The 14,318-nt window shown below is 41.0% G+C and overlaps 1 protein-coding gene across 3 annotated transcripts in view; it reads left to right on the plus strand.

The window, feature by feature from the left end:
- The first annotated feature begins 696 nt into the window (after positions 1-696).
- The window catches only part of LOC121531907 (talin-2-like), a 118,233-nt gene continuing 104,611 nt past the window's right edge, over positions 697-14,318 (plus strand). For all 3 annotated transcript variants that reach the window (XM_041837450.2, XM_041837452.2, XM_041837453.2), the window contains exon 1: positions 697-1,002. The gene's annotated coding sequence lies outside the window, so the exon portion shown is untranslated. The remainder of the gene's footprint in view (positions 1,003-14,318) is intronic.

Consider the following 14,318-nt stretch of genomic DNA (forward strand, 5'->3'; position numbering starts at 1 on the left):
AAGCAATCCACGCAGCAATGTTCCAACATCTAGTTGAAAGCCTACCCAGAAGAGTGGAGGCTGTTATAGCAGCAAAGGGGAGACCAACTCCATATTAATGCCCATATTTTTGGAATTAGATGTTCGCAGGTGTCCACATACTTTTGGTCATGTAGTGTATGTCCAGCCTAGGGGGCCTGAAGCACGCTCTCAACGAATCCTCCAAAGGGCCTTCTAACAGGTGCACACTGTTATTGATTGGTGTGGCACTTCGCCTAATATTCAATTATGTTGATTATTGGTTGTGTATTGGTAAATATGAATACTGAAGGCATAAATATTTACAGGAGATATTTTGAGATGATTACTGTTTATTTATCATTGATATAGGCTACTTACCTGTTATGAGGTTTTATGAAATGTACCCGTTATTGAACCAGATGGTATTGCCCAGGGAAGGGATAGTTGCCCTTATGATTTAAATTTTTTATTAATCATACATTCGAAATATGTGCTTACATTTTGTTTTTACTAGAAAGCTGGTGAATCTCTCTCTCTCTCTCTCTCTCTCTCTCTCTCTCTCTCTCTCTCTCTCTCTCTCTCTCTCTCTCACACACACACACACACACACACACACACACACACACACTCTCTCTCTCTCTTTCTCCCCCCTCCCTTCCTTCCTCCCTCCCTCCATCCATTCCTCCCTCACACACACATAGCGATTGCTGTATAATTAATGCTACTGAATATGCGCCAAGTCCTTTGGTATAGGCCTACATATACTGCATTAATGTCAACGTACTGTATGGTAAAGACAGGCTGGAATTGTATGGCGTGCGAGTGTGTGACTCACTTCCTATTTTCTGCGCACAGAAATCTGATTTTTTTTCTCTTCGGTCGTTAACGATTCCCCAAACTAGGAGGGGCTTGATACTGTGGAGGCATGACTGCTGCTGCTTACACCGTGACTCTGTGTACAACCAATTCAGCCCGCATGCACTAACGACTGACAGATTTCAGGTAGGATTTCAGGTTTTTTATCGTTCCAATGTGTTTTTAACACTGACGTTTTAGGTTAGTATGTATATTTTATTAGGCTAGGGTTTATTCACTTGTTTTCACTTAGGCTAGTGTGTTAATTTCATATGTCGTTTGCCCATAATTGAATGATGGTTGATTTCATTGCACCTGCAAACACGTAGGCTATTTAATATGGGACAATCTTATTACTTCATTAAACATAACTGCCTATTTTGAGTAAATATTTGGACTATAGTTTCCAGAACCTTATCTTGCTAATGAGAAATATTCAGGCCGTTATCCGAAGGATGTGCGAACTTGTGAGGCAATCCCCTATTGACCGGTGTTACCTTGTAACGTTTGATATTATGTAGGCTACATTGTAGGTTCCACAATCCACGGTCACTGCTGTCATCGCTAAAGGGTGAATTTGCAGTCATATTTTAATGGTATGCCCTAAACCTATCAATGCCACGGTCATGTTCCCAAAACTAATAGAATTGGGCTACTGTAGCCTAACCGAAAATGTCAAGCCACTACCCCACCACTACTACTGCTAAATGGCATATTATATTATTATACTCTACTACTTCTAGCCTACATCAAGACAACCATTTCTCAGATGATGAGATTGGGCTGTAACCTAATAAATGGTGTCCTTGGGCTATTTTAGAGCATCAGTGATTTAAAATGAGAACCGGAAGAAAAATATATTTATAAATGTTGCGTGTTTTACTTTAGACTGCATGTAGTTACATTGCAGGATAGCTATAAACGACGAGCCTCCCTCCCCCTCATATCCCTACATAAGCCAATAGCTTACATTAGTAGCCTATGATGCTGAGTGCATGTCGGAAGCAGCAAACCGGTTGCGATTCCTGCTGCTCCTGCCTTCTTGTTCATGTAGTTACAGACCCGAGTTGCGTCCAGATTTGGTCTCAGAAGGCTACGGGTTAGAGTCCTTCAACCATCGCCAGTGGCACTGCATGTTAATACAGCTGCATTGTATTTGAAAGACATCGTAGTAGCAGGTGTCCAAAGGCGCATCCCAACATGGGGTCATAATAGCGGCCCAAATTTACCAGTCGGAGATCTAATTTATATTTTTCTAGACGAAACCATTTGGAGTGGTAGGAGGACCCATATTAGCATGCTCCAAATATCAATACATGGTATTATAGACATAACTTGTTCATGCAAATGTGTAACTTGGTCAGACATCAAATAAATTAAATATATTGATAAGTGTGATAGCTTGTGGTCAGCTTTTGTCAACACACACACTGCTTAATAGTTGATATGCCTAAGGCATTCTGCTCCACAGTAAGCTTCCTTGTTAGGTAGCCTATATGTGGACCATTCATTTTAGTCGTGACAAGTTTTGTGCTAACTGGGATCCTTGGAACTTCCCTAACCTAAACCTTAACCCTTCCCAAACCCTAACCTTAACCCTTACCTTAACCATTTGAAATGTTAAATGGACTTGGACAGCATGGACCCCATCTGATATGCTGAATTCCAAATGTACCCTTAATTAACCCTTTCCCCCTAGGCACTCCTGTAGATCTGAAAGGATTGCTTATGTGTAATGGCAAGATTTCAACTAAGCCAATCAGATGGCAAGTTGAATAAAGTTTATATGAGCATATCACATTTGCTGTCAAATGAAAGATAATCTATATATTTGGGAAATGAAGGCATAGATACGTTTTAAAACAATTTTCCAACCAAAAAATTAGGAATAAGCAAAGGCTTTGATTTCTGGTCACACAGATGAAAAAGGGGTCTTAAAAAACATCTACTAGAAAAAGTCTTAAAAAGGTATTAGAAATACATCAAAACACAATAATGTGGAAGTAAAGGCCCCTGCTAACTAATATCAACATTTATATTTAGTTTTGCAGAAATTATTCTGCCTTTTATAAGTTTAAGAAATATTGCCTAGTGTCTTGTCATTCTGTTACCAAAACCCCACATATCTTTAAAATGTTTTCTAATTTCTCTCCCTCATGAGGAGGGAATATGATGAAAGTAAACAGAATTAGCAAGTCAAGGTAGACCTATCAATTAGTTAGTGTTTTTACTGATAACAATTTTCTTTATGAATTATTAAGTGATTAATATGCGTCACTCTGTTACCAAATCGGTAACAGAGTGACTGAAAAATAAGTAAGAATGACTGCAATTGAATTGGCCACAATGGGAAATCATAGTAGTCACAAACCACAGTTGCAGTAGAGCACAGTAGGGTAAAGTACAGTAGAGCACAGTAGAGAACAGTCCAGTAAAGTAAAGAGAAGTAGAGGTCAGTACAATAGAAATACATGAGTAGAGTACAGTATACTGTAATATACTCTACTCTACTGGACTCTACTGTGCTCTTCTGAACTGAACTATACTCTACTTTTCTTTCTTTCTTTACTGTACTCTACTGTACTGTGATGTACTGTACTATGCTCTACTCTGCGGTACTGTGATGTTTAAAACTTGTGAAACATAGACGTCCAACCACATTTGGTCTTGTTTGGGGTCTGAGCTCATTAGAATAATAGCCAGTGTGTGGAATAATATCCAAACATGCAAAGGAGAATATTACATTTTTCTACCTTTTGTGTACCTATTCAGGATACATCACCATGAAGAGAATGACGTTCATAACTATGCATTTCTGTATAGTACAGATCATTGACCCATGATGTCATTCTGTTACCCGGTGTTGAGCCACTTCACTTTCTGTAGTTCAATAACCAAAATAGATTTTTCAAAAATCTTTCTGCAGACATCTTTGAATCTGAATGCGAAGTAGATATTTAAGAGTTTTTGGAAAATGTGGTCACATAAAAACTGAGGGAGATTTTACTGTCATTCTGTTACCTTTGCATCTGCACTGTTCCTCAAGTAAATGTGTTTCAGGAAAATGTTCAGTGGCAATTGTTAAATGTAGACTTCTGCATATAGGTGTATGGTTTATTAAACTTTGCCAATCCCTGGTTTATGGTTGGCATACATTTTAAAGTGAAAAAGTGAGTCTCAGTGTCACTCTGTTACCGTGGAATTGTCCATATTGCCCTATCCAGCCCTTTCAGAGCTACATGAGCGCCTTGGGCTAGGGGCTCTGGTTTTTAATAAGGCCTAGACTAAGATGTCTATAGTACAACATTTTTGGCTTTACCAATCACATACATTCCATGCAGATTCTCTGCCTGCCCAGTGCCCAATCCCAATCCCAATGTCAGTTGGCAGTTTGCAGTGTGCCTCCCTAGTCCTGTGAGTCAGCTGTCTGTCTCTGCAATGCCACTTGAGGAGCTGGGACACAAGTCGTCAATAATGTATGTCAGTCACTGTTGGTGGCCAGAGAAAGGGCTCCCTGAAGATCACATTGACATGAGGTGCCAAGAAAGAGTATGCTTAAGACTTTGCTGCTGGAAAGGGTTGAAGAATTCTAAACATATTTCTGCAAAGGGATTGTTCTGGGTGGGTCAGTTGATGAGAGTGTGTTTTAATTTTACACTAGCCACTAGAGCAGGGATCATCAACTAGATTCAGGCGCAGGCCAATTTTTTTTTTTTCTGGAGCCAATGGTCAGGGGGCCTGAACATAATTACAAATAATTTGTAGACTGCAAATTGACTGCCCAAACAAATATATTTGACTAAAACATAATAATTTTAAACATTGCTTACATTTGTGTACGATCACATATTTCTCTCTATTATGCGTGGGAATACTTTGGAAAAGATTTCCAAAATTAAAATCACTTGGAGCTGATTTGCTGGTGTTTTTACAGTATTTTATGTCCAACAATTAAAAAATATATATTTATATTTTTTCTCCTAAAACTTGAGGGGCCAAATAAAAACACCCACGGACCAAATTCGGCCCTTAGGCCGCCAGTTGGGGAACCCTGCACTAGAGACTGTGTGCCATAATCAGACTTAAAATACACTGTAGGACTTTGCATAAAGTAATGATATCTGAATGTCATATACTGTTTGAAGAACAGGATGGTAAAGGCAAGCGAATGTCAACAGTGTTCAGGTGTTATGCATCCATACTGAACTGTTCCAGAGTTAACACTTGGCTAGTCCATGTTCAGAGCTAGAGTGGGTTCTCCCCATGATCCTACAGTACAGAGCATCTGTGCTCCATCAGTCTATCATGTACCCAGTTATAATTAGCTCACATTACCACAAGTGTCACAAGCTCAGATGGAGCATGCACTTGCCAACGGCAACCGATAAAATCCTATACAGTTAATCTAACATCACCTCATGGAAAACACTGAGGGGAATTTAGCAGCTTCCGATCCAGTGGTTACATCAGCAGGATGACCAGAGGTTACTATATCAGCAGCACTGTACCACTTTTAAAACTGGCTGAGCTACACAGCATATTTCTGGATCCTTCCAACAGAGTTAGCTAGTCAGATCCATGTGGGTGGCTCACAGGTAGAAACTCAATGTTCCTTACTACTGGATGGCTTTCATGATATTCTATCAGTTGTTGATGTAGTCATCACAATATGCAAGATATAGGCCTACCTACAGTAGTAGACTACCTGGTTTAGACAATAAACAAGTGAAGTCCTCCTGTCTCTGTCATGTGTGCAGTATCAGATTATATTCAACATACACTCAGTACAGTCAATACACACTGAAACCTGATATCAGGTCAGACAGTATGGCTTATTATATGTTTACCTCTTATTGTCATTTCCCCAACTGTATCGTAATCTAGCTGGAGTAATTAAACTTCAGCTCTCTCGTTAATGGTTTGTACATTGACTTTGCCTGATCACAAGCCACCCATTTAAGAGCATTATGGCTGTGTTTACACATGCAGCCCAATTCTGATCTTTATCAAAAGACCAATAAGTGGAAAAATATCAGAATTGGGCTGCCTGTATAAATGCAGCCTATGAAAATTACTCGGAATTATGGGAAGCTATTAAGGTCCCTGTTAAAACAAGCTCCAATTCATGCAAAATTGCCCTCTCTGTGTAAATTATTCAACTTGGAGGTTTATTGTATTTTGTGGAATTACTAGTACTTGAGATCCCATATGGCACGGGAAATGGCACACTTCAATTACCAGTGATCCATGCTAGAGCAATATTGTATTTTAATTTTAATTTTGGCAAATGAATGTGTTTTGTGGCATGTGTGTTAGATAAACAGGTGCTAATGACAGGCTAATGAACTGTGCTACTCTCTCTTCATCACTCATGATCAAAAGGATTTAATAAATCCAATTAATTACCCCTTCTGTGTTTACTTCCTTAGAGTAGGCCTCTGCTCCAGCAGAGCCATTCTGATTCTCTGGCTATTCTCCGGGCCATAGAGGAAGGACAGGATCCCATCAGTCAAACACATTTGAAGCGCAATGTCAGTTTGAGGAGAAATATGTGGGATAAGACTAATGTGCTTAGACATCGATAGGAGAGTTTTTTTGCAAAAAGAATATGATCATAGTGACAAAGGTCACTCAGTCAAAGGTTCATTAGAAACAGTCAGTTGTTCTTGATCTAATGTACAGTGCCAGTGAAGAGGACAAGCTGCTGTTTACAGTGTGTGAGATAAGGCCTATGTTTCCCTGTCATCCGTTAGAAAGTAGTTTTCCTCCCAGCTGTTGTAGTTGCTCCGTCACTAACATAACATTCCTGGACGGAATTCCCCAGGAAATGTTTAGTCAGAGGATTTGGAAGTAAGGGGTTGGGTAGGATTGGGGAAGTGAGGGTTTTGGAGTCATCGGAGAGTGTGATTGTTGAGCCATATGAATGCAAGATGATGAGTGTGTGGGAGTTGGAAACTGCAACACACCCTGTGCTATACTGTGCTACTGTGGCTCTGACCCTGCCTTTGTGCTCTCTGTTTACCACTGAAATAGATCTGTACTGCTTACTGCTCTCTATATGGTCACAGCACATCAGACTCCGTAGGGCTTGCTTGTTTTTTAAGGAACACAAGGCAGCTATCTTATTCTTTCTTCCTATGCTTTGGTTCAACCATATATACAGTGCCTTCGGAAAGTATTCAGACCCCTTGACTTTTTCCACATTTTGTTACGTTACAGCCTTTATTCTAAAATGGACAACAAAAAAATTACCCCATAATGACAAAGCAAAAACAGGTTTTTAGAGAGTTTTGCAAATTTATACAAAAACAGAAATACCTTATTTACATAAGTATTCAGACCCTTTGCTATGAGACTCCAAATTGAGCTCCGGTGCATTGATTATCCTTGATGTTTCTACAACTTGATTGGAGTCCACCTGTGGTAAATTCAATTGATTGGACATGATTTGGAAAGGCACACACGTCTATAGACAGTGGCTTGCGAAAGTATTCACCCCCCTTGGCATTTTTCCTATTTTGTTGCCTTACAACCTGGAATTAAAACAGATTTTGGGGGGGTTTGTATCATTTGATTTACACAACATGCCTACCACTTTGAAGATGTAAAATATTTTTTCTTGTGAAACAAACAAGAAATAAGACAAAAAAAACAGAACTTGAGCGTGCATAACTATACCCACCTTTTGCAGCAATTACAGCTGCAAGTCTCTTGGGGTATGTCTCTATAAGCTTGGCACATCTAGCCACTGGGAATTTTGCCCATTCTTCAAGGCAAAACTGCTCCAGCTCCTTCAAGTTGGATGGGTTCCGCCGGTGTACAGCAATCTTTAAGTCATACCACAGATTCTCAATTGGATTGAGGTCTAGGCTTTGACTAGGCCATTCCAAGACATTTAAATGTTCCCCTTCAACCACTTGAGTGTTGCTTTAGCAGTATGCAAAGGGTCATTTCCTGCTGTAAGGTGAACCTCCGTCCCAGTCTCAAATCTCTGGAAGACTGAAACAGGCTTCCCTCAAGAATTTCCCTGTATTTAGCGCCATCCATCATTCCTTCAATTCTGACCAGTTTCCCAGTCCCTGCCGATGGGAAAAACATCCCCACAGCATGATGCTGCCACCACCATGCTTCACTGTGGGGATGGTGTTCTCGGGGTGATGAGAGGTGTTGGGTGTGCGCCAGACATAGCGTTTTCCTTGATGGCCAAAAAGCTCAATTTTAGTCTCATCTGACCAGAGTACCTTCTTCCATATGTTTGGGGAGTCTCCAACATGCCTTTTGGCGAACACCAAACGTGTTTGCTTTATTTAACTAATTATGTGACTTCTGAAGGTAATTGGTTGCACCAGATCTTATTTAGGGGCTTCATAGTAAAGGGGGTGAATACATATGCACGCACCACTTTTCCATTATTAATTTTTTTCGCATTTTTCACTTCACCAATTTGGACTACTTTGTGTATGTCCATTACATGAAATCCAAATAAAAATCCATTGAAATTACAGGTTGTAATGCAACAAAATAGGAAAAACGCCAAGGGGGATGAATACTTTTGCGAGGCACTGTAAGGTCCCACTCCTCAGTAAATGGCACATAACAGCCCGCTTGGAGTTTGCCAAAGGGCACCTAAAGACTCTCGGACCATGAGAAACAAGATTCTCTGGTCTGATGAAACCAAGACTGAACTCTTTGGCCTGAATGCCAAGCGTCACGTCTGGAGGAAACCTGGCACCACCCCTACGGTGAAGTATGTTGGTGGCAGCATCATGCTGTGGGGATGTTTTTCAGCGGCAGGGACTGGGAGACTAGTCAGGATCGAGGCAAAAATGAACAAAGTACAGAGAGATCCTTTATGAAAACCTGCTCCAGAGTGCTCAGATGAAAACCTGCTCCAGAGTGCTCAGGGCCTCAGATGGGGCGAAGGTTCACCTTCCAACAGGACAATGACCATAAGCACACAGCCAAGACAACGCAGGAGTGGCTTCGGGACAAGTCTATGAATGTCCTTTTTTTTTTTTAGGTCATTTAGCAGACGCTCTTATCCAGAGCGACTTACAGGATCAATTAGGGTTAAGTGCCTTGCTCAAGGGCACATCGACAGATTTTTCACCTAGTCGGCTCGGGGATTAGAACCAGCGACCTTTCGGTTACTGGCACAACGCTCTTAACCACTAAGCTACCTGCCCCTTGAGTGGCCCAGCCAGAGCCGGGACTTGAACCCGAACTAACATCTCTGGATAGACCTGAAATAGCTGTGCAGCAATGCTCCCCATCCAACCTGACAGAGCTTGAGAGGATCTGCAGAGAAGAATGGGAGAAACTCTTGTAGCGTCATACCCAAGAAGACTCGAGGCTGTAATCGCTGCCAAAGGTGCTTCAACAAAGTACTGAGTTAAGGGTCTGAATAGTTATGTAAAAATGATATTTCCGTTTTTTATGGTGAATAAATTAGCAAAATTTTCTAAAAACCTGTTTTTTCTTTGTCATTATGGGGTATTGTGTGTAGATTGATTTGAAAAACAACAACAATTTAATCAATTTTAGAATAAGGCTGTAACGTAACAAGATGTGGAAAGTCAAGGGGTCTGAATACTTTCCGAAGGCACTGTATTTCTAGGATGGTGGATGGGTTTATCAATGACTAACAATGGGTACTATGAACTATCCCTTTGATTCAGTGGCAGTGAAAGGCTTGGATGTGGATTTTTAAATTAAGTTAACATGTTCTGTGTGGTTGTTGGCTTGGGTGGTTGTTGGGTGTATGTGTGTGTTCAGGTGAAAATAGCGAAACATTATTAGACTTAGACAGTGAAAGAAAGATATTCGATATTGTTCTGTCCACTAGATTTTGAGTATGGTGCATAATGGCATGTGGCTTGTCTCATTAGTCTCATGTGAGACACTGGTGGAAAAACGCGATCATAACCTTTCAGTTGAGCAGCAGATCTGTCAGGTGTAATTTCTTTACTCCAGTGGCTTTTCCATGGCATTTTCTAGAATGTCTATGCATGTTGAATGGAATGAAGTAAAAGTGAGTTCTACAGAACTAGGAGTGAGCTCACCTTGTCTCCTGGGAGGAATGAACTGAGTGGGGCTCATTGTTGGAACTATTCAGTCCTCATATACACATTTTCCAGAATCACTCTCCTCACTTCCTCTCTCGCAGTGTGTCAGAGCTTTTCCAGGGGAAGTCCTGGTAGAGGTCAGAAGGTAACAGAGTTAAAGGACAAGTACAGTAGAGAGAATGTTCCAGTGATTAAGAGGCCACTTACTCACTCTACACAACAGCCGAGCAATCGACCTCCACTTTCACTCTTACTTTGATATTATTGATGATGCAAAATTATAGCTACAGTCAAATGGAACACATCTTGCTACCGGAGTCTAAGATGTCAGAGGGGCCAAGGGACTGTTTTTGACCACTGCTGATGTGTGGTTGATTTTCTGGCGCTTTACTGCAGCCGAAGCGTCACCCGGGTGGGTGCTACGCTGTCGGCAATGGAGGATCAGCTACCTACGGAGGAGCGGCTACTATGGGGGAACTGGGAACGTCAGACAAAGCGATGGGCCCTGATGAAGAGCTCCTGGCCTGTCTGACAGACTGACTTTCTCCCTGGCTGTACTGTACCATAGATGTGCCCTCTGCTCAAGCCATACTGACTTTTACAAACTGCCTCAACTCCATTCTTCCATCTTTAATTTGTTGTTCATTTATGAATAAGGAATTTAGTTAACAAGAGGACCACGATGGAAATAAGTATCTAAACTTTTTGTGTTATCCACTGTGATTTAAAAAAAATGTGTTGTGTGGTTGTATTGTGTTTTTTTAAATGGTCAAATAATCATATAACACAAACATATTTTGATGTGGCTCCGCATTTCAAGAAAGACAGGGTCCTTGCTTTTCGGATGAATATAGAGATATATTTGAGTGGCATGACGAAGAAGAATAATCTATAGCTGATGATGAAACATGTTATTATCTGTATGTATATCAGTGACAGTAGTGAGTGGAGCTGTGGTAAACTCCGCCATAGCAGACATATGACAAGTAGGTCATACTGACTCCAGTATGGTAGGGCCCAGGTCAGGGCACTGGTACGTGCCATGCTGCCAGCCTGCTCATCTATGGGTCAAACAGGGTGCCCGTCTGAGCCAGCGGCCAATGTGACAACACTTGATATGTTCCCTCAAAGGCTCCGTGGCCATGTTTGTGTTCTCGCTAATGTGTTCTCTCTTTGTGTAATAACTTGAAGTAAAGTTGAATATAGCAGTATGCATGGTATCTTGAGGTGGGCTTCCAATAGGCAAGGATACAATTTTAATATTGAAAATGGAGAAGCTTTATTCTTTTTAAGATTCGGAAACTTGGAGGATGGTTGGGAACTGAGTGAATAATTTAATGACTTTCTGATAAGCACTTCTTCAGTATATATTTTCTATTTTTTTTGGGTCATTTAGCAGACGCTCTTATCCAGAGCGACTTACAGGAGCAATTAGGGTTAAGTGCCTTGCTCAAGGGCACATCGACAGATTTTTCACCTAGTCGGCTCGGGGATTAGATCCAGCGACCTTTCGGTTACTGGCACAACGCTCTTAACCACTAAGCTACCTGCCGCCCGCCCTATTGTTAATATTGTTAATTCATCAAGAATTATATATTTTATAGAATTGAATACAGCAAACTGTCATTTAACTTAAACTAGTTTTTGACAGTAATTATGCATGGCATTGTATGCAGTCATCATTGGTAAATATTTTCATTTTTTTTTTTTATCAACCTGATGTCAGAGGGAGAATTATTAACATGTTGTTAATGTGTGTATGTTTGTTTATAAAGATGCTGATTGTTGCTAGATAGAGGCAGTACTTATAGAGAGTTTCTCATGGGAAAAACTGGATCAATATATCTGTTGTGGTATGGAAAAGGAAAGGAATGCCTTTGGACATGGTTCTGCTCCCCTACAGGGAAATGTATTATCTGTGGTAAGGATCATGAGATGTCTTCTATTCAGCTGCATGTGAAAAGGGTGAAAGTTGAAAAGATCAACTGATGCTCCTCAGGGTTTTATATGCTTGTTTCTACCGCTAACGATTTGAATGAGTACTATTGAGTATCTGGCCACAGAATCACTGTGGTCAGTTATGGAGCCACTAACCAGAGCACATACATTTTACATTTACATTTTAGTCATTTAGCAGACGCTTTTATCCAGAGCAACTTACAGGAGCAATTAGGGTTAAGTGCCTTGCTCGAGCACATCGACAGATTTTTCACCTAGTCGGCTCGGGGATTAGAACCAGCGACCTTTCGGTTACTGGCACAACGCTCTTAACCACTAAGCTACTGTTCACCTAACATACACAGTTACTAGGGCATGATGTCTAAAGGACAGTGCTTTGCAATTCATAGAACAGAACAAGGTACTTGGCCCGCTTTGTTGGGTGGCAGGTAGCTTAGTGGTTAAGAGTGTTTTTGGCAGTAACCTGAAAGGTTGCTGGTTCTAATCCCGAGCCGACTAGGTGAAATATCTGTCTGTGCCCTTGAGCAAGGCACTTAACCCTAATTGCTCCTGTAAGTCGCTCTGGATAAGAGCGTCTGCTAAATGACTAAAATGTAGATGTAAATGTTGTATCCCGTAATGACTGTTTGTTCCCAGTGAATAATAGTCATCTTGTTGTGACCTGCCTGGGCTTTTTGTTCTTTAAGTATAGTGGACAAGACTCATGGCCTACTGTAACTCTGTTAACTCCTCTAATACTTGTATTATCTACGTAAGGACAAGGATTATATTTGACTCATGTTTACACTAAATAATTTATAGGAGTCTTCATTACACATGGGGCAATATTTGTGCTATGCTGTTGGAGCACAGAGTGTTTGTGACTGGGCCAACATGACCATGAGTGTACATTAGGAGAATTGAGTGAAAAAATACCATGATTTGGGGGATGTTCACAAAATGTGGTGTCATATGAAGCTTTGCAACTCGCTCTGTAATATGAGTAGTATTTTGATACCAATAACTGTTTTCTTTTTACATTTATTTATGAATATTGACATATAAACAAAAATGTTATTTGGCAAAAAAGAAGTATATATTGTTGAACATAATATACTCTACAGGTATATCAAAGTTCCAGTGGGATCTCTGCTACTGTTAGAGTTATGATCCAATTTGTAAGCATTACCAAGTGAGTGAATGTGAAAATGGACTCAAAATGGTAGCCCTCTGCTGGTGATTGGCAGGATGTGCAATGATGCATGTAAAAGGAGGTCTGTGATTGGTTACATTGCCTACTATGACAATTTCTCTGTATGAAATGGGCCATAACTCTAAAAGTAGCAGAGATCCCACTCTGGAACTTTGAAATGCCTGTAGAGTATATTACAGGAGGCCTGGGTATGGCCAAAATGTCATAAATATGTCAACTTTGATACATTATTTCTCAATGCTTTTAGATACAAATGTCAAATATATACAGTATGTCAACAATCCTTCCTCCAAAGGACCATTCTATGGATTACATTTAGTGAAATTCCCCTAAATCATGTTCTTGTTTTGTCCTGGTTTCCTGAGGAATCACTCAATTTTAGCAGCAGGCTCTGTGGGGTCCTGATGGCATTGCCTCCCTCCCTACATCAGCATGCTAGGAGTGCTCTGTGTTGGCAGGGTCTCCCACAGGAGCCCATAGTAGCCATAGGAGTGGGATGCTGAGACTGCTGATCGAGTCACTCATCGATCCGCATTAATAAAACATCACAGCTCAATATGGCAGAGCAGGAGAGCTGCTGGACATAGTCAGTTAGATTTGATTCATTTTAATGAATGTTGTTCTCTCTATTCTAAATGACATTGTCTATCAGACTTTCAAAATGTAAATACTGTATAGTTTGAAGTTCAGCCCACTGTTAGTGTGTCATTATGGCAGTGGGCCAGTGACTTTAAAGGCAGACTCACTGGACAACAGATGAGGCCAAGGGCTGGGGGAGCAGAGAGCTTGGATGGAAATACAACGAAAAATGAACCAACAACACAATTATATTGTTGTTGAACTGCACAGTTGATCTTATTTAGCTAGGGAAAATTGACAAGCCAATGCTTCCGGATCAGATCAAGGTCAATAGGTTCCTGCTTATCAGGCTCCTGGTGCAGGTCAGCTGTCAGGATATTTACATGGCTGTTTGTCTGCTGGAGACGACCCTCCTGTCTAAAGAGCACCACTGAAAATACTGCTGTCCTCTACTAAGATCCTCTGTATCGTGCTGCTCACTGTGATGCTGACCCAGTGACACCTTCAGGCTCCAGCCCTCTCTCTCTCCTCTCCAGAGCCCTGTGTCTCCCCCAGGCCAGCCCAGCCAGGCAGCCACTTTGCTCTGGCTCACGGCTACGGCGTCAGAACCTTGACTCACAGGGAGAGAGGAGCGTGGGCCACTTCGGCAGACAGCAAACAATTTTACA

The sequence above is a fragment of the Coregonus clupeaformis genome, chromosome 19, assembly GCF_020615455.1.
Source record: "Coregonus clupeaformis isolate EN_2021a chromosome 19, ASM2061545v1, whole genome shotgun sequence".
In the NCBI taxonomy this organism is placed as follows: domain Eukaryota; kingdom Metazoa; phylum Chordata; class Actinopteri; order Salmoniformes; family Salmonidae; genus Coregonus; species Coregonus clupeaformis.